The sequence below is a fragment of the Theropithecus gelada genome, chromosome 3 (genome assembly GCF_003255815.1).
Source record: "Theropithecus gelada isolate Dixy chromosome 3, Tgel_1.0, whole genome shotgun sequence".
Classification (NCBI taxonomy): domain Eukaryota; kingdom Metazoa; phylum Chordata; class Mammalia; order Primates; family Cercopithecidae; genus Theropithecus; species Theropithecus gelada.
Window position 1 is genome coordinate 18,043,077 of NC_037670.1, and position 27,858 is coordinate 18,070,934.

Sequence of the window (27,858 nt, forward strand, 5' to 3'; positions counted from 1 at the left end):
ACCGGTCGCTGCAAGGATCCCACTCGGCAGAACGGACATTCGCTTGGCCTTGGCCTCTCTGTTCCCTGGGCAACCCAGTGCTGAGGAATGATGACCTTGTGTCATTGGCCAAGACAAGTAGACCAAAGGGCGGGCCACGTGCACCCTGCTGGAGCCATGGTTATCTGAGCTGGGACTGGAATGAGCAGGGGGTCTCTTGCACACCTGCCCTGCCCATGGTTTAGTGATCCAGGCAGGGTCACCCTACCTGAGAGATTGGAAAAGCACAGTCTCCGAGTGCAGTCAGGTGATCAGCACAGCAGGATACTCAATGATAAAAATAACATTATTTCTGCACACTCAGGGCTTACTGTTTATGGAGAGCTTTTGCCACATTAGCATCCTCATCGCCCATTGCCGTTCTGTGGAGAGGATTCCTCCTCCTGCTCACTTTACAGGCTCCCTGCCAGCCTCACTTGTGGCCCGGCCAGCCCCAAGGCCGTGGCCCCGCCGCTGGGCGACCCCAGTGGAGAGAGGGCCTCTGGACTCTTGTTTACCCTGAAGTCCCAGGGAGAAGAATCAAACCCAAGAGGGCGGCATGTCCAGGCTGTCCTGGGCCTAGCTGGCCACGTGTCCATCCAGCCCACGTTCTCAGTGCCCTGTGTGCCCGAGGTCACTGGACCTCAGCTGGTGCAGGGGCTGGCTGTGTCTTTTTGTTTTTCAGCCACCTTCCTGCTACTCCCAGGGGAGTGTGGCCCGGATCAACGGGGACTGGGAGATTCCTGGGCTGGCTGGCCTGGGGAGGGGCTGTGAGGCACAGGAACACGGGTTTCCTCTGACACTGGCCTCCCGATGTTCCCTCGGCCTGGCCCGCTTCCCCCATTGCTGATAGATCCATCCCTGGCCCTGGCCCAGCGTTGAGTATCTTGTACATACCTGAATCTCTTTGCACGATTATCCAATTAGTTCCTTGGGGCACATCATCGCAGTGAAGTTGCTGAGATGCAGAAACACGTTTCTGACGACCTAAGTTCATATTGCCCAAAAGACTTCCCGAGGGTCGTGGGAGGGTCAGGCTCGGACGTCCTGTGCTGCTGGCCTCGCCGTGCCTGGCTTTCTTACCATGCCACTAAAGGTCGCCAGTCTGGAGGGTGAAATACGATCTTCCCTTAGAATTTGTCTCTCTTAGATTCCTAAACATTTTTCATGTCATTGTGGGCTGCTTGTGTTTCTCTTTTTGTGGATCCTTTGCCCATCTTGGTTTGGTTTCTTCAGAACTAGATCTCAAGTCCAGGATTTGAGTGTAAGTCATCTGGGAGGTGGTCCTAGGACCCGCCAGAAAGAGAAGGAAGGCAGTGGCTGGGGTCTCACTGGGTATAGACCATGTGCCTTCTGGTCACTGCTCCTCAGTGACTGCCCACAGCTCAGGTCAGGCTCTGCGGAGGCTGCTGGAGGGGTGGGGGCGGGGACATAATTCTGCATAAGCCGCATGGACTTCCGGCCAGGACTTTCATGAAGTGGGCTGGGCTGTGTGCGGCCTCCCTGGGCTTGTCCTGACTGCTAAGGAGCAGCAGCGATCAGATGGCCCCCATGACAACTGACCCTGCGTGTGCACGGGCGCGAGCAGACGCCTCCACTGGGGAGCAGGGTGCAGGCCTGTTCCTAGTGTTCAGGTCACGCCTGTGGGTCTGCAGAGATGGTAGCTGTGGCAAAGGCCAGTGGCTTCCGTAGTCTGATTGACCTCAGTTTTCCCAGTGTGTGGAACCCGTGTGGCCAGGCAGGTGGTCGCACTGCTCACTTTTGGGGGAAAACAGTTCTACTTTCCTGTCTTCCAGCCCAAGAGTGGACCACGTGGCTCCCTTTGTCCCGATGCTTCTCCCTGGGACCGCACACTCTCGCTCACACAGGTCACAGCTGAGTCCTTGTGGAGCTGGTTAGGGTGGAGGGCCAGACCCCATGGGTTCTCTGCGTTTCTCCAGAGTCCAGGTCCTGTAATTGCAGTTTGTGTCATGCGACTGTGGCAGCAGAAGCAGCAGCATTCTGTGTGTTGGTGGGAGAATTTAAACATGCTTCCATAGACACGGGTGCCAGGCTCCTCTCCGAGCACCATGCAGACACCTCTGGAGAAGGTGCTACCATGCCGTCTCCCAGATGAGGAAACTGAGTCTGGACTCCGACCCCGAGGGTGGCTGGAAATAGCGCCTGCCACGTTAGCTGTCACATGTTGCGTCCTGAGAACGGGGTGTGTGCCCGGGGGCATGCACAGTGTGGTCTTGGCTGGGCCGTGGCTGTGGATGGGCAGATCTTCAAGTCTCTAACCAGACATCCTTGGCCCAACACTCTAGTCATAAGGTCGGGGTGGGTCCCTTGGCCTGTCCACCCCCTGCAGCCGGCACTGACAGCTGACACGGGCCACCGACCACTGCCACCACCTCAGGACCCTGCAGCCAGCAGTGACGTGGCAGGAACGGTGGCGTCTTTCCCAGATCCACCTGCCCGGGCACCGGGGCTCCTCCGAGCTGCTCCCTCCAGGGCCCCCCTGGTCGGCGGGTGCAGCCCACGCTCAGGCTCCAGGCCTCAGGCGCAGTGTGGGAACCGAGCCCCGGGGTGCGCTGCCTACAATAACAGAGCGTGACGAATGGTATCGCCCGCGCCCAGCGGGACAGGGCCCGGGTGTGGGAGCCGGCGCCCGGCCTCTTCCCAGCGCCGCCGCCAGAACGCCCGGAGCCTAGAGACCAAAGAATGTCTGGGAACGCGCGACAGCGGCCGGGGGCGGCGGGCCCGGGGCAAGGGCGCAGACAACCAGCGGGCGGGGGTCCTGCCCGGGCCTGGGACAGACGGGCCCCAGGGTCGCCTGCAGGGAGCGCGCGCCGCGACCTCCAGGACCCCGCGCGGGAGGACCCCGCCCCTCCCCGCCCTCCGGGCCCCGCCCCGCCCCCTCCCTGCACAAGCCGGGCTCGCTCGCCGGTGGCGGGAGCCCAAGGGCGGGGACGGGGACGGGGCCGGGGCCCTGCGGGTGGGGCTGGCCCGGCTTGGCTTTTCCTTTCGTTGTTATTTTTGCCAAAGCAACGTTTGCACCCAGCGTGAGCATCACAGAGCACCAAGGCCAACCCGGGGCTTCCCGCGCCGCCCGGGACCCCGACCCCGCGCCCCCTGCCCCCGCCCCCACCCCGCCCCGCTACCTGTCCCGGTCCCAGGCCCCACCCCACCTCCGTCCTTCACAGCGACGCTGCGCGCGGCGACATCGCGGGTTCTCCGGGTCTGCGCGTGGACCGTGGGTCTCTGCCCCGGTGGGCGCCGCCTCTCAAGGGCGCACTCGGGCTCAGGTGCGGCCGCCATGCGCAGCCCCTCGCAGCGGGCTTGGCGGCTTGGCTGGTTTTCCTTCCCAGCCATCCCCAGTAAGAAGCAGCACGTGTCTTTGTTTCCCGCGGCTGCTCCTGCTCCAGGGCCCCCGCCACCGCCTCCGGCCCCGGCCCCCTGGCCTCACCCGGCCCAGCGCGGACGCCCTGGGGGACTCCCTTCGTGGCGCCCTGGGGCCCCCATGCCGTCGTCCGGGCGCTTCCCGGGGCTGCTGGGGGTCCTGCAGGGTCCCGCCTGGGCCAAGTGCACCCACGGCTGAGGGCGGGGGTGGCCTCTTCGCCACTTCTCCCAAGGAAGGCCCCACGCGAGGCCCAAGCCAGTGGCCATCGTGCCCCGACGCTCACCCCTGCCAGCTGTGGCCCAGTTCCCTTCCTTCCAAGGCTGAAGTGGTCCTGCTGTCGTGGGGACCACGTCGTGTTCACCCATTCATCCTCCCTGGAGGCGCCGCTGCTCCTGCGTTTAGCCAGTGTGAATAATGCTGCTGTGAACATGGAGTACAAAGATCTTTTCTAGACCCGCAATTCTGGGTATAGACCCACAAGGGGGTTGCTGGATCCTGTGGTAATTCTATTTTTAATTTTTTGAGGAACCGCCATACTGGTTTCCATAACGGCTGCACGATTTTACACCCCACCAGCAGAGTCCAAGGGTTCCAGTCTCTCCACATCCTCACACTTGTCATTTTAATAGTAGCCATCCTAATGGGTGTAACTCTTCCCTGCACTCCCCCGGTGATCAGAGCATCTTTACATGTGCTGACTGGCCATCTCCATATCTCCCCTGGAGAGCTGCCCACTCAAGTCCTGTCCACTCAGGTCCTGTCAACTCAAGTCTTGTCCACTCGGGTCCTGTTCACTCAAGTCCTGTCCACTCAAGTCCCTTAGAGCTCTGCTACTTTCCAGCTTGGGCTCTCCCCGATGGTGGGTCAGAGGTGACCCCCTCCAGGGCCTGCAAGCTCCCATCACAGAGGGTGACTCCTTCCCTGCGTTGCGGCACAAGCCCTGGGAGGGCTCTGACCGGCCTGGCTCAGGCCACGCAATCATCCCCAACCCTGTCTCTGTGATCAAGAGGGTGAGATGCTCTGACTAGCCCAGCCTGACTCACCTGCACCTGGAACTGGGAGTGGCCCCAGCCCCAACCAAGCCACAGGGTCTAAGAGTTGGGGGAGGGTCCCCAAATAGACATTAGGCAGATGAATGACCTAAGGCCACCACAATACTCACTGCTGTGTTATTCACAATAGAGAGAATCTGGAAATAACCAAATGTCTACAAAGCGGCTGGATTTTGTAGTGTGTGCATGCAGGGAATGTGGAGCATCCGGTCACAAGGATGGTGCACAGTGACGGACACCAACAGTGGGGCCCCATGTCCGGATGAAACGTCTGAACAGTGACGGACACCAACATCGTGGGCCCAAGTCCGGATGAAATGTCTGAACAGTGACGGACACCAACAGCGAGGCCCCATGTCCGGATGAAATGTCATGCGGTGGAATAAACACCAACAGTCATTGTATCTGAGTGACTGGAATACGATCGATTTGCATTGTCCTCATTTTGCCAATCTGCATTTTCTCAAGTTCCCAAAAGGAACACATTCCTTTTATAATAAAAAGGAAGTGACACCATGGATAAACACATCGGAGGCATCCTCATCAGCAGCCCCACTGGCTGCGGTGGACGGCCTGGCACTGCTCCAGGCCTAACCAGGCATCCTCCCAGCCGGGGACGAGGGCCAGGACCTGCAGACCACCCCGGGTCATCCTGTCTCTGCTGCTGTTCAGCCGAGGTCGTCACACCCGGGCCATGATTCCCCCAGACCTGGACCCTCCCTAGCAGAAGACTTCCACGGCTGCCCTTGGCTTCCTGACTCCCCAACTCCCCGACAGGGCCCATCTGTTCCTTCTGAGCCTGAGGAAGCTTCCCTGTGACTGCCCTGATGTCTGAACAGGGCCTGGCGTGTGCGATGGTGACAGCTCCCACAGTGAGAAGCATGCTTGTCCCTCACCAGAAGATACCCAGCCACACAACTCAAGGGGTGCAGTCACCCCAAAACCTAGCCGGTGCAGGTGCCTGCTCAACGCCCCCTCCAAGGTCTCCGAGCTCCTGGCTGCTCCTGCCTGCTCCTGCCTGCTGGTGTTTAGCGATCCCTTCGGAAAAGCAGAGCTCAGAAGCCAAGTATTGATCTCACGGGATGCTTTTTTTCCTAATGGGCCATTCACATTAAAGCGGGCTCACTGCTTAGATTTAAATTTTGGATTCCTCTGGTCAAACATCCATCAAGTAAATGGATAGAATGTTTAATTTGATGGAGGCTGTGCTGGCATGAGCAGCTGGGCTGCAGCTGCCTCTGTCCAGGCTGCTGCCACCTTTCTCCTGGACCAAGGGGACGCTTGGGGGCAGGGGCTTTTCCACCAGGAGCCACCAAGGCCAGAGCTGGGTTGGGCTGGCTCTCAGAGGGGTGCAACCAAGTCCACCGGGCAATTCCCTGAACATCTGGCCTCTTGGCATCATGGAGGGAAACGGATGGCTATTTGCTGACTTCTAGTAGACAGCTGAGTTTATGCAGACTACCAACAAAAAGGCAAAGAAAAAAATGCGTTTTGCCTTAGAACTTTCAAACAAACGAGTTACCGTTGTGCTGTGGGACACAGTCCCCCAAAGTTGCAGACCCCTCATAGGGATGCTGTGTTCTGCTTCCAGCAGCTTCTGCAAGGTGGGCCTCCCAGCCCAGCTTCACAAAGCATAAGTGGACCCCCAGCAAGTGTTCACGAACCAAGCACACCCTTTAAAGTGGCAGATCCAGAAACAGATCCACGCCACCCTGTCCTGTGGCTGCGGCTCTGACCTCTGTCTCCACGGGTGTCTCCGCCTGTTTGAGTCCCATAGAGACAGTCACACTACGTGTGTGCTGCTTCATCAGAAACTTCTAGGTGGTCACCACTGCGAGGGCCGCCTCACCCTGGCCTCATGGCTGCATTCACACTGGACTGAATTCAGAATCCTTCCCCAGTGTCTAAATCGAGTTCAGAGTTACTTGGCAAGGGGAGGCTGGGCTGTGGCCCTACGAACAGGACTCTGAGTCTGGAGGCCCCGTCAGGGGCTCACTGAGTGAGTGTGAGGGGCTCCCCAAGCCTTGGAGACCTGCAGAGGTGGGGGCTGGGGGTGACAAGGTGCTGGATTCTGCTCCTGATGCCCCCCAGCACCTCCATGGCCCCCTCTCCCCGTCCCTCCCCTATCCTGCTTTTCCTTTTCTCCTGCCTTGTGGCCCCATCCCAGTTCTACAGCCCTCCTGCTGCCTTCAGGATGCTCCAGGTGCAACTAACAGGAGCCTCTTCTCACACTGCCCACCCCCCAAAACCTTCACGGGCTTCCAGAACCTTCACTGCTCCCAGAGCTGGGCAGCTCAGGGCACGGGGGGCCTCAGGCATGGCTGATCCAGGGCTGTGGGATGGTCGAGATGGGGGACAATTTCCACCCTCTGCCCACGCTGCCCCTCCCATCTTGGGGTGGCTGTGGCCGCAACAGGGCTTTGTGCTGATCGGACCACCCTGAGCCAATCCCCAAAGCCAGGGGTTCTCCCACTGTGACCAGCTTAGACCAACCACTCACATTTGTGAGGGGTGTCGGCAGAATTGACAAAGATTGAGATGAGCAAAGAAGATCCCGGGGATCTCCACTCAGTACTGGAGGGGCTTCCAGAGCCCCCATGGTGGCTGCCAGTGGGGAGTCCCAACCTGAGGCAGCTGCCTGCGCGTCTGGCCTCAGCCTTTCCCGTACAGTGAAATAAGAATAGTTAATAGATGCAAAGTCCTTATAATGCTGCCCGGCGCCCGGCACTATGGGAGCCTTGCTGTCACACTAGGTCCTGTCTGCCTCCTTTCTGGAATCTTCCTGGGCCTCTTGTTGCACTCAGAGTTCAACCCTAACCCCTCTCAAGGCCCAGGGGCCTGGCACACTGTTTCCTGCCTCCCTGCTCCTCGATACACCTCCCTCAGCTCCCCTGGCCCTGGCCGAACCTGCCAGCTTTGCACCTGCTGCCTCTTCTGTCTCCGCCCAGGGCCCCGAGTGGCTCCTCCCCCAACCAGGCCCTGCTCGGTGGGGGCTGCCCCTCCTGTCTCGCTCCCGTCTGCCACTTCGTTTCTCTCTGCTGCCCACAGTGTGTGTGTATTGGCTTCCTGCTGTCTTCCCCCAGGAACAGAAGTGCAGATCCCCTGAGACAGGAATCATACAGGGTGGTTGCAGGAGGATAGAAAATTCCAGGCAGCCTAAGACCAACTGGACCCACCCTGGTGCTGGATTTGACCCGGGTTTCACCTAGGACCTCATGATACGCTCATTAACATTCTAAATCCCGGGCCGGGTGTGGTGGCTCACGCCTGTAATCCCAGCACTTTGGGAGGCCGAGGTGGGTGGATCACCTGAGGTCATGAATTCAAGACCAGCCTGGCCAACATGGTGAAATGCTGTCTCTACAAAAATACAAAAATTAGCCGGGCGTGGTGGTGCATTCCTGTAATCCCAGCTACTTGGGAGGCTGAGGCAGGAGAATTGCTTGAACCCGGGAGACAGAGGTTGCAGTGAGCTGAGATCGCACCACTGCGTTCCAGCCTGGGTGACAGAGTGAGACTCTGTCTCAAAAAATAACAAAATTCTAAATCCCACACACGGGCGCCAGGACAGTTCTGGGAACACCCATGTTCGGAGTAAAACCTGGTGGGACCACAGTTCTGAGAAATCTCCACCTTTTTCCAGGAATCTTCTTGAACTCTGCCCCTTGGTTAAAGAAACCCATACAGGTGGCCGGGCGCGGTGGCTCAAGCCTGTAATCCCAGCACTTTGGGAGGCCGAGACGGGCGGATCACGAGGTCAGGAGATCGAGACCATCCTGGCTGACACGGTGAAACCCCGTCTCTACTAAAAAATACAAAAAACTAGGCAGGCGAGGTGGTGGGCGCCTGTAGTCCCAGCTACTCGGGAGGCTGAGGCAGGAGAATGGCGTGAACCCGGGAGGTGGAGCTTGCAGTGAGCGGAGATCCGGCCACTGCACTCCAGCCTGGGCGACAGAGCGAGACTCCGTCTCAAAAAAAAAAAAAAGAGAAGAAACCCATACAGGTAGCAGCCCCAAGCCTTGCTGCGCAGCCCTGTCCCGGGAGTCCACGCAAACTCCTCTCTTGAGTGTAGACTTTTCGCTTTGCAGTAAATCTCTGTACTTTCACTATTTTCAAACTTGTCCTTAATTCCTTCTCGCGACGGTGTCAAGAGCCCTGACGCTGGCTGGGGTTGAGGTCCCATAAGCATTTGGGGACCTCACATAGCCCACCAGTATCACCCTCAGATGAGCCGAGGGCGTGCAGATCCCAGGTCCACTTGGTATCAGTGGCATGAGTGGCCGGTCTGTGAAAGCCAGGGGACCCACAGCAGTACCAGCCCCCAAGGTAGGTAGGGCCTGCTTGCCCATGGCTCCCCCAGGTGTGAGCCTGCCCTGCCGCAGCAGGCTGCCCCTGGTGGTGCTACAGAGCCCAGGGTGAGTTTGGTTCTGTCCCCAGAGGGCCGGTTGGCCTTCTGCTGGCTGTTTGCACAGCTTGTTGGGTGCAGGGCAGCCTTGGCCCTTAGCAGGGGCCTCCCTCTCCCTGAAAGGGAGGGTCCCCAGAGTCACTGGCCTGGCTGCTGTTTCTGCAATGCCCCCCGAGCATCAAGGCCCCTCTGCCCTTGCCTTCACTTCCCCAGGGCTGGGGCCTCCATCTGCTTTCACCTCCCTGGGCTCCCAGGCTCAGCCCTCCAAGAGTTGCTGAGGCTTTTCTCTTTCTCCTCCTTTCACTACAGATGCATCGCCCATCAGTTCCAGGTGTGGGCTGGGGACTGAGACAAGGGCGTTGCCCAGGCTGCCATCCTGAAGAAGTCCACGTGGGAAATGGGTAACCCACAGGAACAGACTTGGGTCAGTGGCAGGCACATCCCATGCAGACACATCGGCTTCCCGACCCCTGGCCGCTCCCTTCAGGCTCAGGCGCCTCCTCCTCTCTGCAGCCTCCTGCCAGGACCAGTCTGCCGGAGCTTCCTTCGCACAACCCTGAACCCCGCCCACCACTCCCTGCAGGCACAAACCCCTGATTTCTGTCCATCTGTTCCTTGCCTCTGAAATGTCACCATTGGGTGTGAAAGGGTCTGGAGGTGACCTGGGGCAGATGAGATGGGGGGTTGGGGGGCCACTCCTCAGCCCTGTGCTCTCTATTCGCCCCTAACAGGAGCTAAGGAACAGTTCTTCGGTCTGGTTGTGACACTGCTCCTGTGCTCTCACTGTGAGGTGGGCTGAGTAACGGCCCCGGAATGTCTGGGCCCCAATCCCCGGAACATGTGAAAGTGACCTCACCTGGCAGGAATCTTTGCAGGGGGGATTCAGTCAGAGGCCCTGAGACGGGGGATTATCCCAGATCATGCGGGTGGGCTTGAGACGCCTCCTGTGTCCTTAGGAGGGGAGGTCTGCCCCAGAAGACCATGTGACACCAGCCCCGTGCTGCTCTGCTGGCTGCGAGAGGGAGGCCGAGGGGGCAGCACAGGGACTGGGGTGGCAGGAGCCACAGGGAGCACAGTCCTGCAAACACCTTTGTTGTGCCCGGTGAAACCACTTTGGACCTGGCCTGGAGCTGTGAGAGCGTCCGTTTCTGAGGTTGCAGCTGCCTGCTCTGTGGCGATTTCTTGCAGCTGAAGCCCGTGCAGTGTGGCGGTGGTGTGATCTGTGTTTCTCAGGGTGCGTGGCCCCCATTCCTGCTGAAGCCGGGACACTGAGCGGAGGTGCTGGAGGCCCAGGGGGGCATGCGTGTGGTCCCCTTGAGGCTGCCCGGCTGTTAGGATCAACGTCTCCACCTCCTCCAGCAGCCCGCCCTCCTGTAGCAGCTGGGGTCGGGCGGGGTGTGGGGGGCGCAAACACAACGGGCCAGAACCCACGTGTGGGCTCGAAGCTTCTGGGGGGCTGCTCTGTGCGGGTGCTGTTCCCAAATAATTATCTGGTCAAATGTGGCACGGTCCTGCAGGGAGACTCGGCAGACTGGGCAGAGCCCGACGGGCTCACACACTTTGATCAGAAATTCCTTTTTTAGAAATTGCCTCTAAGGAAATGCCATGTGTGGGGATCAGACGCGCAATGGAAGGGGCTTGAGGCCACCGCTCCTCGAATTTTGGTGGATTTGGTGGGAGGCACCACCCCAACCACACCTTCTGGTGTGTTCCCTGTGGGCCACTGTCCAGACAGACAACCTGGCCCCAGGGTTCCAGGCAGGGTCTGGGCTCACTGACTGTTGCTGGAGAGGTTGGAAGAAGGGGTGAGGGGGGCTGCCCCTCAGTGCCTTGACCCTGCAGCTTGAGGTCACACCCTGGCTTCGGTGTCGGCAGCGGGTCCCACACAGGCCCGTGCCAGCCTTGCTGTGCGGGCACCCCTCTGCTGGGGTGGGTCTCAGCAGGGATGGTGAATATTGTGCTATCGAGAACACTAAACATGTTAGCTGTCAGGGAGACCATAAGTGATTCCTACCGTTTTCTTCATGTACCTTTGTATTTCTAGATTTCCTACAATAAACGTGTATTAAATTACTATTCTAGTGAAAGAAATAAAAGATAGTAGACTTCCACTTCTAGACAAGATGGGGTGACAGGAGCTGAATGTACTTGTCTGCCCAAAACAACTAAATAAGAGACAAGACTATTGAAACCAGGGTCCTCAAGGCAATGGGCATCAGACAAAAAGGGGCCGTGACCTGAGAAACGGGACACAGAAGCGATGAGTCCTCCGAGGGCCCAGCCGACCTCCCGGAGACAGTTTCCAGGTCACAGTGCTGGGAAGTGATGCAGGTGGAGCCAGGGGATCTCCTGAGTTGAGGACGCTGAGAGTCGGGGAGACCAAGGCAGCCACAGTTTGCAGGGCAGAGGACAAGAGAGGGGAGCTGCACTTAGCAAGAACCCTGGAGAGGTGCAGAGGGCCCCTGAGAGGTAGCAGAGGGCCCCTGAGAGGTAGCAGAGGGCTGATCAGCAAATCGAATCTGTAGTTAAAAATCTTCCCCTCTCACATACAAAATAACCCTGGGCCTAGACGGCTTCACAGGGGAGTTCCAGCCAACATTTAAAAAAAGAGCTAATAGCAATTTTACATAAGCTCTTCCGGAAAGTTGAAAAGCAGGGATTTTTCTCGAATCCTTCCAGGAGGCCAGCATGATCCTGATATGAAAACCAAAGACGTTACAGGAGAAGAAAATAGGAACAAGCATCCCCCTTTAGAAGTTCTAAACAAAAGCTTACTAAATTGAACCCAACAATGCGTTAAAAAGATAATATATCACAACCAAGGGGAATTTTCCCCAATATGTAAGGATTGTCTTAAGGATCGAACACTTAAAAATCAATTTAAGTCCCCATATTAACAAACCGAAAGAAAAACAATGTGGGCCGGGCGCGGTGGCTCAAGCCTGTAATCCCAGCACTTTGGGAGGCCGAGACGGGCGGATCACGAGGTCAGGAGATCGAGACCATCCTGGCTAACACGGTGAAACCCCGTCTCTACTAAAAAATACAAAAAACTAGCCGGGCGAGGTGGCGGGCGCCTGTAGTCCCAGCTACTCGGGAGGCTGAGGCAGGAGAATGGTGTGAACCCGGGAGGCGGAGCTTGCAGTGAGCTGAGATCCGGCCACTGCACTCCAGCCTGAGTGACAGAGTGAGACTCCGTCTCAAAAAAAAAAAAAAAAAAAAAAAAGAAAAACAATGTGATTCTCTCAATAGACACAGAAAAACCTTCGACAAATTCCAACATGCACTCTCAAAACACTCTTGGCAAACAGGAGTGGAAGCAGTTTCTCCAACCTGATAAAAGGCATCTCTGAACACCCCACAGCTGACATCATACCTACTGGTGAAAGACTGGGTGCTTCCCCTGAGACCAGGGACAAGTCAGGGACAGCACTCTCAATGGTCCCATTCAGCATTGTACAGGAGGTTCTAGTCAGGGCAATTAGGAAGGAAAAAAGAAAATGAAAGGCATCGTTATTAGAAAGAAAGGAATAATACTGTCTTTATTTGCAGAAGACAAGTTCATCTATGCCAAAAAAACAATCTAATGGAATCCACCAAACAAAAAGCTGCCAGAGCTGAGGAGTGGGCGTCACAAGGTTGCAAGGTCAAGATCAATGCCAAGGGGCCGGGCGTGGTGGCTCAAGCCTGTAATCCCAGCACTTTGGGAGGCCGAGACGGGTGGATCACGAGGTCAGGAGATCAAGACCATCCTGGCTAAGACGGTGAAACCCCGTCTCTACTAAAAAATGCAAAAAAATTAGCCGGGCGTGGTGGCGGCGCCTGTAGTCCCAGTTACTTGGGAGGCTGAGGCAGGAGAATGGCGTAAACCCGGGAGGCGGAGCTTGCAGTGAGCTGAGATCCGGCCACTGCACTCCAGCCTGGGCGAAGGAGGGAGACTCTGTCTCAAAGAAAAAAAAAAAGATCAACGCCAAGAGTCTGCATTTCCATACCCCAGCAACGGACAGCCAGAAATCAAAACGGAAAGAACAACACACTTAAAACAGCAAAACTTTGAACTAGGGATAAATCTGACAGAAGGTGTGAAAGACTTGCACACATAAAACAAGAAAACATTGCTGAGAAAACGAAAGAGAACATAAGAAATGAAAACGTACACCATCTTCATGGGCTGAGACTCCATGTGCGTAAGATAGAAGTTATCCCCCAATTGATCCATACATTCAGCAAAATCCCAACTGAAGTCTCAAAAGTCTTTCTTTTTTTTTTTTTTTTTTTGGAAGAGGGTTTAACAAACTCATTCTAAAATTCATACAGAAAGGCAAAGGCCCTATAATAACCAGAACATCTTTGGAAGTCGAGAGCAAAGTTGGAGGATTTACACTAGCTGATTTTTAGATTTTATAAAGCTATAGTAACCAACATAGTGTGTTTATATAATGCTCAGAAATACAGCCATACACACATGGACAATTGGTTTTTGACAAAAGACTCTCAGTGAAGAAAAGAGAGTCTTTTCAACAAGTGGTGCTAAAACAACTGAATAGCCATGTGGAAGAAGGAATATTTATCTACACCCCAGGGCCATGTAAAAAATGAACTCAAAATGGATTATAGATCTAAACGTAAACCCTAAAACTATAAAACTTCCAGAAGAAAACACATGAGAAAATCTTTGTATGTTAGGCAGAAATTTATTAAATTCAACACCACAAAAAATGAATAGACTAGAATTCATCAAAATGTAAAACTTCTGCTCTGCAAAAGACAGGTTTAAGAGAATTAAGAGATTGGCAACAAAGTAGGAGAAAATATTTGCAAACGATGAATCTGATAAGACTCCAGCATGCATTAAAGAACTCCCAAAATTCAATAAGAAAACTAATAACACCATTAAAAAATGGGCAAAAGATTTGAACAGAAAATACCTCAAAGAAGACACAGAAATTCAAATCAAAACACAAAAAAGATGATCAACATCATTAGTTACCAGTGAAATTTAAACCACCATGAAATGCCACTGTCCACACATTAAAATGGCTAAAATGAAAAAGACTGGTAGTATCAAGTGTTGGTGAGGATGTGGAATGTCATGGTTGAACGTCTATGTACCTCCAAAATTCGTATACTGAAGCCTTAGCCCCCAGTGGGGTTATATTGGAGACGGGCCTCTAAGGAAGCATTTAAGGTTAAATGAGGTCCTAGGGGTGGGGCCCTGATCCAGTAGGATTAGTGTCTTTACGGGAAGAGACACCAGAGAGTTTGCTCTTTTTTCTCTGCATGTGTGCACTCGTGAAGGCCCTGTGAGGACATAGCAAGAAGGTGGCTGTCAACAAGCCAGGAGAGAGCCCTCACTGGGAATCAAATCTAGCAGCACCTTGGTCAGGGACCTCCAGCCTCTAGAATGGTGGGAAAATTAATTTTTGTGGTTTAACCCCCCATTCTGTGGTATTTTGCTAGAGCAGCCTGAGCAGATCAAGATATCAAACAACTGAGGATGTGGAGAAACTGACACTGCTGGTGGGGATAGAAAATGGAACAGCCGCTTTTAATAGCAGTTTGACAGTTTCTTAAAAAGTTAATGATATGCCTGCCATAGGGTCCAGACCTTTGACCCTAAGTTTTTCATCAAGGGAAATGAAAGCATATATGTCCACACAAAGACTTGTCTACAAATACTCACAAATGTTCACAGCAGCTTTATTTGTAGTGGCCACAGACTAGAAACAATCCAAATATCCAGCAACAGGGGAACCGGTAAACGAACTGCTGTCTCTCCATACAATGGAATCCTAATAGGAATGCCACACTGATCCACACAGCAGCACAGGCGGATCTCAGAAGAATCACGCTGAGTGACAGAAGCCAGACCAAAAACAAACAAACCAACCAAAAAAACAACAACAAAAAACCATACTGGATGATTCCACTTACATAAGTTTCTAGAAAATGCAAACTAATCTATAGTGACAGAAACAGATCAGTGGTTGCCTGGGGATGGGTTTACGCGGAGGGGCGGGAGGGGGATGGGGTTATGCGGAGGAACAGGAGGGAGACGCGGTTGTACGGAGGGGCAGGAGGGGGACGGGGTTGCACAGAGGGGCAGGAGGGGGACGGGGTTGCACAGAGGGGCAGGAGGGAATGTTGGGGTTGCACGGAGGGGCAGGAGGGGGTCAGGGTTGCACGGAGGGGCAGGAGGGGGTCAGGGTTGCATGTAGGGACAGGACGGGGATGGGGTTGCATGGAGGGACAGGAGGGAATGTTGGGGGTGCATGGAGGGACAGGAGGGGGACAGGTTTGCACGAAGGGATAGGAGGGGGAAGGGGTTGCACAGAGGACAGGAGGGAATGTTGGGGGTGCTGCACAGGTTCATTATCTTGATTGTAGTGATGGTTTCATAAGTATACACGTGTCAAAACTTGTCAAATTGCATGCTTTAAACGTGTGTTTATTTCTCATCAGTATTACCTCTGTTTTTAAAATTCTAGATGATGACGACTGCAAAATGGCAGGACAAGGACGTCCAAGAACCCTCATTGATAAAAGCAATGAGAACACTGGCAAAAATGATCAGAATCAGGTTTTTCAGACCTCTGGAAATTAGCCAAAGATTTGCATTGAGAAATGAAATTCCAGTGAAAAGCAATAGCCTGGCAGCCACTGGGGTGGAGAACCGAAGCTGAGCTCCCCCAAAGCCTCTTCCCAGAGAACTGCCATTGTCTGAGCTGCCTCTCTGTTCCATGGAGACTCTACTTGCAGGGCTAACTTGCCTGATTGACTCGGAGCTTAACCAGTAGGAACGGCCATTTCCCCAGGGGCGTTTGCTAAAAAGAAGAAGAAAAGAAAAAGAACAAACAGGCAATTATTTAACATTGCAGGTGCCTGAGGCAGTGGGCAGCCGTTGGGGGGGTGGGGGTGGGGGGGAAATAGGCTAACAAAAATGTTTAAAAGCAAAATCTGGGGGAGTGAGACATCCGTAGGGAGATATGAAAAGTTCCTGCATATTCCTGAGAACCTCAAAGGCCACGGTCATGCCCAGGGTCCATAAAGAAGACCATGTGCTCATCTCCCACTAATCGTGAGGCAGGCAGCGAAGGCTGAGGCAGGGTTGACAGCTGCCTGGCTGAGTGTTGACAGCACGCCCCGTCACTGCACGGAGCTCCTCAGCAAAGGCCGGGAGACTCTTCAGTTCCAGACGCTTAAGGAAGCCTCTGCCCAATTATTCAATGGCCACTGAGCTAAGTGAGCAGACACTTCAGCGGGCACGCATGATAGAGAATATAGACTCGACAGAATTTGTCCAGAAACCACTAAACAAACAACAGCAGTAACAAGGAGAAACAACAGCAATCTCTGGGAAGGGAAGAGAACTTGATTTTCTAGAATTACAGCATCTGTTATTTTAAATGTCCAGTTTTCAAAAAAGAGTTTTAGCGATATAGAAAGAAATTTTACAAAGTCTCAAACATGGGGAAAAAAGCAAACAATAGAATCTGTCCCTGAGAAAGTCCAGAGATGACAGTTACTGGACAAAGACTTTAAATCAGTGGCTTTAAATATGTCCAAAGAACTAAAGGAAACTATGTATAAAGAGCTAAAAGAAAGTATGAGAACAGTGTATCACCAAGTAGAAAATACAACAAAGGGATGGAAAGTATTTCTTTAAAGAATTCTGGAGTTGAAAAGTACAGTAACTCAAATGAATCCTTCATTGTAGGGGCTCGCCAGAAATTTGAGCAGGCAGAAGAAAGAATCGACAAACTAGAAGACAGGTCAGCCTGTCCGGTTTGAGAAACAGAACAGCGACAACAGCAACAGGAATATGAAGAATGAACAGAACCTTCCGAGACCTCTGAGACACCATCACCCAGACAAAAACACACATCACAAAGTCCCACAAGGAGAGGAGAGCGAGGAAAGGGAAGAAAGAATATTTGAAAAAATAACAGCCAACTTGACTTTGATGAAAACATTAATCTATACATCCTAGACGCTCAACAAACTCCAAGTAGAATAAACTCAGAGAGATCCACACCCAGACGCATGATAATCAAGCTGTGAAAAGTGAAAAGCAGAGAGAATTCTAAAAATAGCAAGAGAGAAGGGACTCATCTCAGACAAGGAATCCTAAATAAGATTAACAGATGACTTCTTATCAGAAATCATGAGGCCAGAAAGCAATGGGATGGCATATTCAAAGTGCAGAAAGGAAAAGACTGCCAACCAAGAATTGTATAATAGTATAGCTATCCTTCAGAAGTGAAGGAGAAATTAATACAAATAAACAACAAGATAAAATGATAAAATAGAAATAAAATTATATAAATACAATGCATTATATATAAAATTATATATATTAAAATTCTAAATAGAAATACAATTATGTATGTGTGTGTATATACATATTATATATCATTTTTTAAAACAGTGTTTAAACAAAATCTGAGATAATTCATCACTAGCAGACCAGATACTATAGGGAGGACGACAGGCTGAAATGTAAGGACACCAGACAGCCACTCACATCAACACGAAGAAATAAAAAACACTTGTAAAGGTAACCATGGAGGTCAATATAGAAGATGGTATGAATGTCTTTTTAAATTTTAATCTTGTATGCTTAGACATAGAGTTACCATATGTGTTAAGCTGTTTTTATGTAGCTATAAAGAAATACCTGAGACTGAGTGATTTCTAAGAAGAGGATTAACTGGCTCACAGTTCTGCAGGCTGTACAGGAAGCATAAGGGCTTCTTCCTCGGGGGAGGCCTCAGGAAGCTCTTACTCACGGCAGAAGGTGAAGGGGGAGCAGGCGTGTCACGTGGTGAAAGCAGGAGCAGCAGGGTGGGGGAGGTGCCGCACGTGTTTAAACACCAGATCTCCCAGGAACCCAGAGTGAGAGCTCACTCTTCACCAAGGGGATGGCTCAAACCATTCCTGAGGGAGCCATGCCCGTGACCTAAACACCTGCCACCAGGCCCCACCTCCAACAAGGGGGATCGCAATTCAACATGAGACTTGCCAAGGATGTGCATTTAAACTATATCACCATAAAACTCGGGAAGTCTACCCCTAGGCTGATGCTCAAGACAACTGAAAACAGGTCCACACAAAACTTGTAAATCAATGTTGAGCACAGCATTATTCATCATAGCCAAAAGATGAAATCAGCCCAAATGTCCGTCAGCTGATGGACAGGTTAAAAATGTGGCCCAACCGGGCGCAGTGGCTCAAGCCTGTAATCCCAGCACTTTGGGAGGCCGAGACGGGCGGATCACGAGGTCAGGAGATCGAGACCATCCTGGCTAACACGGTGAAACCCCGTCTCTACTAAAAAATACAAAAAACTAGCCAGGCGAGGTGGCGGACGCCTGTAGTCCCAGCTACTCGGGAGGCTGAGGCAGGAGAATGCCGTAAACCCGGGAGGCGGAGCTTGCAGTGAGCTGAGATCCCGCCACTGCACTCCAGCCTGGGCGGCAGAGCGAGACTCCGTCTCAAAAAAAAAAAAAAAATGTGGCCCATCCATGCAACGAAATGTTGCCCAGCCTCGAGAGGCATGAAGTACTGATGGAGCTTCATGTGGAGCAACATGGAGGAGCCTCAGAAACACCCACCGTGCTGCTGCCTGCAAGAGGCAGACGCGGAAGGCCACGCACTCTACGACCTCATCCGTGGGAAACGCACAGAGCCGAGGGCCGCCAGGGCCTGGGAGGAAGGGGCACAGGAGGGCCGGCTATGGGGATGGTGTTTCTCCTGCGGGCGGTGGGCCGGATGACCCACTGCACCACCATGGGAGTGGACCGAATGCCGCTGAACTGCCTGGACTTTCAAGGGGTAAATTCCAAGGTATGTCAATTACATTTTAACTTAAAAACATTTTGTGAGAGATCATTTTTGTTAAAGATGCCATCTATGCTTAAAAGCCTGCACCAATGCCAGACCATACCACTGTGGACCCTGGTGCCCCCACCCAGGCAGCAGTCCAGCTGTGAGCCCAGGCCAATGGAGCCAGCAAGAATGGGAGGGGGCATGGAGGGGCCCACAGATGCTGCAGCCTGGCCTGGCCTGAGAGGGGCCACCTCTGTGCTGGGACTCCCAGGCACCCACCTCCCGTGGCAACTCCTGGCTCCAGTCGGCTCCCGGCCCCTCCGTGGCTTCGGAGGCCGAATCTGCCTGCATCTGCCATTGATTTCTAATTCCAAGGATGTTGTTTACAGTGTAGTGAGATGGGTTTGTGTTCCAGAAGCCAGACCTCAGAGTGCGGGAGGTGCCAGGCCTCCTTCCCACCCGGGTAACCCGACCCCGAGCCTGGGGAAGCTGTCTTGGCACCTCCAGCCCTGACCTCTCCTTGTGGACCCGGCACGGCAGGCTCTGGGCACAGCCAGGACCCCCAGGGCCTCGGTCTAGCCTCTCATTTCCCAAGGCGGCAACTGAGGCTCAGGCAGGCTTTCAAGGCCGGGGCAGAGCCAGCCTGCAACTCACGTCCCCAACTCCCAGCCATGGAACGTTGTACAAGAGGATTCTGGCAGCCAACCCTGACATCTTTAAAAATGATCTTTCTGACCCTTAACTACTGAGGCGGCACAGTTCCTCGGCCGCCTGTCTCTGTGCTGGGCTGTGCCTGGCTTTGCCTGCGGCTGTCAGTCCTATTTTGTCCGCTAGGAACAAGGCCAGGGCAGCCTCTGTGATCCCCTCGAGCTGGCCAGTCTTCCCTGACCCTTCCCTCTCGGCCCCTGGCCTTGCTGTAGTCATGTCCATGGATACCTCCTGCCCACTGTGTGGACACAGTGCTGGGAGGAGTGGGGGGGCACCACATTGGGAACCGAGGATCTGAGCTCTGCCCTGTCTTTGAGCCCTGGTTTTCCTTGTGTGCAGACAAGGGCTCCAGCCAGGTCCTCTCCAAAGTCTCGGCCCCCTGCCTGGCACAATCTCTGCCTGACAAACCTGGACCCCCGAAGTGCTCTCACTCCTTTGAGTCTCACTTTGTTAAGAGGGGGCTGTTGTTGTGGAGAATCCCGCACTCTTTGTCTTAGCTGACCCCACAGCAGGGAGGTGGGGAGGGCAGGGATCTTCTGCCCACTCTGAGGATGAGGAGACAGCCTGGAGGGGGTGGCTGGAAGGTCTGGCTCTGTCCCTTCCGCTCCTCAGCTCCCTCCCCAGCCCCCTCCCCAGTCTCTCCTAACCCTCTCCCCAACCCTTCCCCAGGTCCCTCCCCAGCCCCTCCCCAACCCCTCCCCAGCTCCCTCCCCAACTCCTCCCCAGTTCCCTCAGCTCCCTCCCCAGCTGCCTCCCTAGCTCCCTCCCCAGCCCCTCCCCAGCTCCCCCCAGCTCCCTCCCCAGCTGCCTCCCTAGCTCCCTCCCCAACCCCTCCCCAGCTTCCCCCCAGCTCCCTCCGCAGCCTCCTCTCCAGCTCCCCCCAGCTCCCTCTCTAGCTCCCTCCACAGCCCCTTCCCAGCTCCCTCCACAGCCCCTCCACAGCCCCTCCCCAGCTCCCTCCCCAGCCCCCTCCTCAGTCTCTCCCAACCCCCTCCCCAGCCCCCTGCCCAGCTCCCTCAGCCCCTCCCCAGCCCCTGGATTTCAAGGCTGCATCACCTGGCCTCTTGCAAGGACAGACCAGCTGGCCGTGGTGCTGGCTCTTGGGCTTTCTGGAGCAGCTCCCTGGAAGCCTAAGGGGGCTGGGGCAGGGGCAGACACAGGCGTTTGGCCCCCGTGCCCAGCCCCCTCACAGGAGAGTTAGCAGGGCAGACAACAGACCCCAGGCGGGGACTGACTATGGGCTCGGGACAACACTACCTGAAGGGGCAGCAGCCCCCAGGTGAGCAGGGCTGACTCAGTAGCTGCACAGGGCACTGGGCCTCCAGCCGGGCCGCACTCACAACTGGCTGTCCTGGCAAGCTCAGGGCTGAGACCAAGGTCTGGGGGTGCAGAGCAGCACCTCCAGGCCTGTTGCCCCAACTCAGCATCTTGGGATCCACTGCCCCAGCACGGGTGCCCTCCCAGGACCTCCACACGGGGACATGGGCTGCCAGACCCACCCCCTGCTGCCATGGCTGGATCCAGGGTCACCTTCCTCTGCAGACTCTCGTGGGCTGGAGGGTGGGAGCATGAGGCTGGGAAATTCCGAAGACCCCGATTGCAGTTCTGGCTGGGCCGCAAATCAGCTGCATCCTGGCAAGTGGGCCCCTGGTGGCCACATGCTCTCAGGCGTGTCCCATGTCCATGGCTCCTGCCTGGATGCCCCTCCATGTCTGTGCACCTCCCTGCTGCTACCAGGCCCCAGGCTGAGCGAGAGCGGCCAAGGCCCAGCCTCAGAGCCCACGCTGCCTCCCGGCCTCTCCTACCCCACAGGCCCTGGCCCAGGCTGGGGTCCACGCTCCTCGCTCAGAGCTCTGCCAGCCCGTCCTCCCTGGCTTCCTGCCACTCTCTCTGTGTGTGAGTCACCGGGCAGGAGCCACTGCGCCAAGAAAGGAAGCCAGTAGGGTGGAGAGCGCCCTCAGCGTGTCGTCAGGGGCACCGGCTTGGCCACCTACCGCCAGGCCCCCCGGACGCGTGATGGGGGCTTCTTCTCGGGGTGCACTTGGAGTCACAGACACCCTGGGGCACCGTGAGTGCTTCCGGGGTCCAGGCTTTGGCTGGTGCAGAAGCCTGGGCTGAGGTGCCGCGGAAATCTGCAGGGTCTGGTTTTGGATCTGATTTACGTCTCTGCTCTGTCGCCAAAGTTTTGCCTTTTCCGGAATGTTACAGAAATGAGGTCTCACAGGATGCGGCCCGTCTGGCTTCCTTCACTTAGAAAACACGTTTAGGACTCGCCTGTGCTGTGAAGGGCCAGCGCGTGCCTTTTGCCCCCAAGATCCCGCAGTGTGGGGGGGCCACAGCTGTTTTATCCCCTCGCCGGTGACGGGCACCTGAGTTCTCTCCAGTGCGTGGGGGTTACAAACACACCCTCTCTCCACATTCACGCCCAGGTTTTGTGTGAATACAGGTTTTCAGTTCATTCGGGTGCACGCCCAGGACAGGTTTCCGTTGAGCCCTGGCTCCTCTGACTGGAGGGTCCGCCTGGACAAAGGGGTGGTCACGGAATGTGGGCGAGGAAGTGCAGCAGCCTCAGCGGCACAGTTTCCAGAATGCTCTTCAGAGGCGGCTGCTCGGAAAACCGGAAAACCGAGGCTCCACAGCACCCACCTGGTGGGCTGACCAACCGGGGCGGGGCCACAGACCCCAGCAGCGGGGAGGCCATGGTGGCCGCCCCTGGCTTTTCTCAGACAGCCAGACAGCAGGGCACCTGTGCAGTTCTGTGGCCACAGCAGTCGCCCCACTGTCGTCCTCGGTTCCAGGGAACCAGGTGGCGTCAGGAAGAGCCGGGGCCACACCACAGAAGCAGGGTCCTCCTGACCCCCTCCCCGACCTCACTGCCTGGTTACCCCACCGGGATCGCCTGAGCAAGGAGCTCCCAGGTGAGGGCCAGAAGCACATCTCACTGTCCCCAGGCCCTGAACATGCGGCTTCCAGGTAAGTCTCGAAGGCCCTGCCCTGCAGACATGGGACAGGTGGGCTGCCGTGGGCAGGAGCACCAGGGAAGGGACACGGCCCTGCAGACATGGGACAGGTGTTCCAGGCTGGAAAGGCTGCCATAGGCAGGAGCACCAGGGAAGGGACATGGCTCTGCAGACATGGGACAGGCGTTCCAGGCTGGAGAGGCTGCTGTGGACATGGCTAGGAGGCTCTGGGGAAGGGACACGGCACAGAGGATGGCCCTGCCTGGTCAGTTCTGTTGTTCCCGGGGATAGAAGGAAAAGCAAATGGTGTCAGAAGACCAATCCAACCACAGGGCCACAGGTCACTCCAAGGCCTTCCCCACAGGGAGGAAGAGTCCGTGAGAGCGTGCAGGGCCTCCAGGCTTCCTGCAGCTGCTGTGACAGGAGCTCATTCTCTCACAGTCCTGAGACCAGAGTCCAAACCAGTGTCACTGGGTCAAAGTCAAGGTGCCGGCCACATGCCCCTGGAGGCCACAGGACGTGTCCTTCCTGCCTCCCCCAGCTCCTGGCGGCTGTCTGAGCTCCTTGGCTTGTGGCCACATCACTCAGCCCTTCAGGGTGGAGTCTTCCCCTCTCCCTGCTACGTCTCCTCTGAGTCAGCCGGATCCCTCTGCCTTCCCCTTGTAGGATGCTGGTGATGGCGGTTAGGGCCCTCCCAGGTAACCCAGGGAAATCTCCTTATTTTAAAATCCTTAATTTAATTGCATTTGCCATCCAGGGAACAGTGGCTCATCGCCTTCCTATTCACAGTTCCAGGGATGAGAAAGGGAATGTGTCTCTGGGGCACTTGCCCGCCTGGTGCACAGGCCAGAGCTCTTCTCATATTTCCCAGCTGGACGCCGTCTGTGGTGTGGGGAAGAGGACGGTTTTGCGAGTTTGGTAAGAAGGCATCACACGTGAGACGCATCCATCCTCGTGTTTTTCTGATGAACGCTCGCGGACATTTCCGGTTGGTGATGGTGTCACCTGCGGACATGACTCATTTGTTCCTCGCCCTGGTGCCCTGGCCAGGGCCCCTAACGCTGTGTAGTGGCGCCCGCGGGCCTCTGGGCCTTGTTTCTGCCCCTGAGAGGCACACAAGCGACTCACCGCCCGGCACGTGTGAGCTGACGGTGTGGACGGATGTTCACGCAAACTGGGAGGGCATCTCCTGAGAATGAATTCGTAAGTTTTTTTTTTTTTTAAGCAGAACTCACTGGTGGAGCAGGAAGCCCCTTTGTTTGGGGAAGATCTCCAGAATCAGCACTTTATGGGCAAAAACGTGAAATTAACACCCACTGTTTTTCACAGAGAAAACTGTAAAATGACTGTTGGCTTGTCTACAAATGTTTTAAGCCAGTGAGGTCTGCATGCTGCTTTGTATTTGTTGGACCATCAGTCTCCTAAGGGTCTCTATCCACAGACCGGGTGGGCCAGGGGTACAGTCGTCGGCCAGCATGGGAAGGACACGCAGCCATAGCGCTGACAGACCAGCTAACGAGCCCATGTTAATCTCGTGGGGGTGAGAGGAGGGGCCCAGCGGGCAGGGCTGGAGCCAGCACCCGGCTGTCGGCCCCACGCCATCCCGACTTTGCCTCACAGGCGCGCCGTGGTGCGGCTGCATCTGAGCTCCGGTTCCCAAAGGTGCTTGTCATGGGGCACACATTTCTGCAACATCCAGGTCACAGAGCCCTGAGCCAGGAGCCTGCTGCCAGCCTGGAGCACAGGCCTCCCGCAGGATTAGGGCCTGGGCAAGCCGGACGTGTCCCCGGCCCTCGTCATGTTGCAGGCAAGGTGCCCCGAGGCCCCCTGTTCTCTTCACAGCATTGCAAGAAAGCAGTTAGGGCTGCTTGGAGACAAGAAATTCCTTGGAAAACATCACAGCAAAGATTTATTTGCTATTGAACAGTTTGCAAATGTCGTAAAATAACTGGAAATCATCCTGGCCTGGAAAAAACTTCACAACCGATCCACTAGCCAGGAACTTTCGGAAAAAGGAGACAGCAGAGGAAAGCCTGGGCCTTTCTCATCCAAAGATCCTCAGGTCCCAGAGGAGATCCAGCTGCGTATTGCTTCGGTTTTGAAAACACAGGTGCCTCCAATCACTCATCCTCTGCAGCAGCAGCAGCTCCCTGACCCCGCAGGTGGGGATGGGCGGGGCTGGGCGGGGCTGGCCCACGAAACGAGCAGCCGTCAGGACCCGCAGCCACGCTGCAGCTTCCCATCCATGCTCCACGCCCAGCATAGGCGCCTGGGAGGTGTTGTCCTCGCTGTGTTAATGCCCATCACACAGGAACTTGGGGGAGATGCCAGCATGGCACCCAGGGTGGGGTCCCTGTGGAGCAGCCTGCGTGGGGCACCCCTGTGACCCAGGAATGGACTGAAAGCCCACCAGGACAGGACCATGAGCACCGTCCCTCTCGGGTTTCCTGTGGAATTCGGGGTGGGGGTCTGGCCAGTGAAATCTACAGCGCCAGAGTGCCCATCCAATGCCCAGCTGCCCGTGTGCAGTGTTTGCCAGCTACTGTGGTGTAAATATTCCTGCCTGGCTGATCTCAAAGCAAAGCACTGAGCTAAACTGTACACAGTGACTCTGACAGCACCGCACGGTGGCCCTAACACCTGTGCAGCATGGACTCGGCAGAGTGAGTTTCAGGGGTGCAACAACAGCTGTGAGGTCCCTGGGGCATCCTCCCGGCCACCTGCCACAAACACGGCCCAGCTTCTCCCTCCTGGAGGTCCCCGCCCCGGGTACTGCAGAGCCACGTGGTGTCTGTCTGACACCGTCTCCCTTCCAGCTCTGCTCTGAGGCCTGACCGTCCCTGGCCGCCAGCGTCTGCTGACCGTCTCCCTTCCAGCTCTGCTCTGAGGCCTGACCGTCCCTGGCCGCCAAGCGTCTGCTGACTGAGAGCTCCAGCTCCGGAGAGGTGCCCAGTACCTGGTGAGCAGAGGGGTCTGAAGGAGCAGGTGCCTCCTCTTCAGGCACTTGTGGTCACTTCACAGTGAAGGAGGCTCCAGCCGCGTGCCCTGAGAAGTGACCAACACCCTACCCAGGAGAAGACGGCACAGCCATGGCCAACGTGGAGCTCTAACTCAGGGCTCTGGCCTCCAGCCCAGTCCTTTTCCTTGAGTAGGGACGACCCTCGCAGTGGCCTCTCCACGTTGCATGGGTGGGGAGCACGTGGCGTGAAGACAGGCAGCCTGCAGGTGCCTGCTATGCCTGAGGGCCACGGCCGATGGAAAGCTCAATCATGAGTGAAAAAAAAGCAAGTGTTTCTGAAAATATAACAAGTCAGTGGAAATTAATTTATCAAAAAGCAATTTAAAGCAGCCTTGCAAGAACATAGATTCGCACTGGCAAGGCCACTGCTCACCTGTGGGCTGTGTCTGTCCGTCCACTCAACAGATCCATGAGTCTCTGCCCAGCGCTGTGCCCAGCCCAGGGGCACCAGCATCCTGAGCTCATGGCCAGGGTGGGGGTCCTAACAGACTCATGTGGGCAGTGAGGGCCAAGGTGCTGGCGTGCCAGGCAGCCTTGCAGCGACCACAGCTCTGCTTGACCCTGCGGGGGGACGCTTGTGCGGAGCCGCTGAGCTGCCTGGACGGGGGTCCCAGGCACTGGGCACCCAGGACTCGCCCCACAGCCAAGACGGTGCCGCACAGCCTTTTGTCAGGTTCCCAGGATCCACACAGATGTGACCCCCAACCCCACACGGAGCCCCAGAGCCCTGGAACCCTGGCTGGCAGAGAGAAAAGAGTGAAGGGTTCCTATTCCCCTTTTCTCTTCTGAGACCGGCAGGGCCCCCTGGGCTGCTGTCTTGTGAACCATTGCTCTGCACAGGGCTTTTCTCGGGTGAGAGGTAGGCGGAACTGGCCTGGGAAGCAGCTCTGGCCATGCCTCTCCCACTGTCTTCAGGGAGCCAGGCCCGTGTTACCAGCCCTGTTCTCCCGGGACAGGCGGGTGGCACACAGTGCCTTCTCCAAGAGGCTCCTGGCATGAGGCACAGAAGCTGCTCCCCCTGCGAAGCTCCCAGCCCAAGGCAAGGGGACAGGGACACCATCCCACCAGGCTCCCTGCCAAGCCCTCTGGAGCGTGGATCAAGGACTGTGGCGTGGGCAGAGGCTCCAAGGACATGTGGTCCAGGTTCCTGTTTCAGATGAGGGAAACTGAGGCCAGGGGAGTCCTCAAATCACTCCCTGTGGGGTCAGAGGTTGAGCTCAGCCCAGCTGAGCCTCTGCTGCTCGTGCTCTCCCTCTGTACCAGGTAGGCCGGAAGGTGCCTGACGGGGCCCTGGCCAGGGGACCCCTCCCACCCTCACAAGATGGGGACTGGGGCACAGGAGGTCCAGAGGGGACAGGCCAGATTCTGGCTGCTGTCCCTGCCACCAGCCCGCGGCCCGGTGCAGGGACAGCTCCACGCAGCAGGGACAGCGAGGGTGTAAAGCAGGGAGGTCAGGCTGTCTCCACTGCCACCACCACTGCCCGGGGGACGCCTCCATAGCACAGCACTCGTGGCCCTGCGTGGGGTAGAGGGAGGGCCAGGCATCAGGCCAGCGAGGCTTCAGAGTCCCCGCAGCATTGGCATCTGAACCAGCAGGGCTGTGGGACCTGAGCAGCCACGGGGCATCATCTGCCACAGGCCTGGGCCTCCCCCGACACCCCTGGCCACTGTGGAGGCTGCAGTCCAGTGCGGCCTCCCAGGGGGCAACTTCAGCCTGTTCTCCTCCTCCTGGCCGTGAGATGGGCCCAGGGCCTGCCCCGCACAGCTGGGTGTGCTGCCTCGGACCAAGCCTGCCACTGAGGGAGATGCAGGAGGCCCACACACGGCCAGAACGCTGCTGCCACTCACCCCCATCGGCTGCTCCCCTGCAGGGCTGATGTGAGCAACCCCCATCACCTGGGGAGGAGGAAGCGGCCAGTGGCCCAGCTCCCAGAGCTGCAGGGACAGGGTGTGCGGGCACCAGGACAGTGGCTCCCTCCTGCCTGCTATGGAGGCAGCCCTGAGGCCTCGGCCTGGCCCCTGCTCTGCCATGCTGCTCAGCCCAGCAGCAGAAACAAGACTCACGGCCCCAACTCAGAGGGCAGGAATGGAGCTGGCATTGGCCGAGCACCCCCGTTCCCAGCTGCTCGGGGCTGAGCAAATCACATCTCTGAGCAATTCTGACCCTTGACACCCACCCTCCTGCTGGGGCACCACAACTCCCGGGACACCCAGGTGCCTTCCTCCCAGGGCACCCACCTTCTTCCAAGGGTACCTACTTTCCTGCTAGAGCACCCACCTTCCTCTGGGGGCACCCACCTTCCTCCGGGGGCACCCACTATCCTCCCGGAGTACCCCATCTTCCTCCCAGGGGCATGAGGTTCCTGGGGAGCTGTGTCTGCAGGGGCAGCATGTCCAGCCTGTGTCCAGTCCTGGGCAGGGAGTCTCACAACGGCCTCCAGACACACCTGCACCTGCCCAGCCAGGGTAGCCTTGACCAGGCAGTG

General features: G+C 56.2%; 1 long non-coding RNA gene across 1 annotated transcript; it reads left to right on the forward strand.

Annotated features, from left to right (window-relative positions):
* The first annotated feature begins 18,414 nt into the window (after positions 1-18,414).
* Positions 18,415-25,673, forward strand: LOC112621786. Its single transcript, XR_003118769.1, has 2 exons — positions 18,415-18,703; positions 25,230-25,673. It is a non-coding gene; the product is annotated as an uncharacterized LOC112621786 (long non-coding RNA).
* Positions 25,674-27,858: the final 2,185 nt, after the last annotated feature.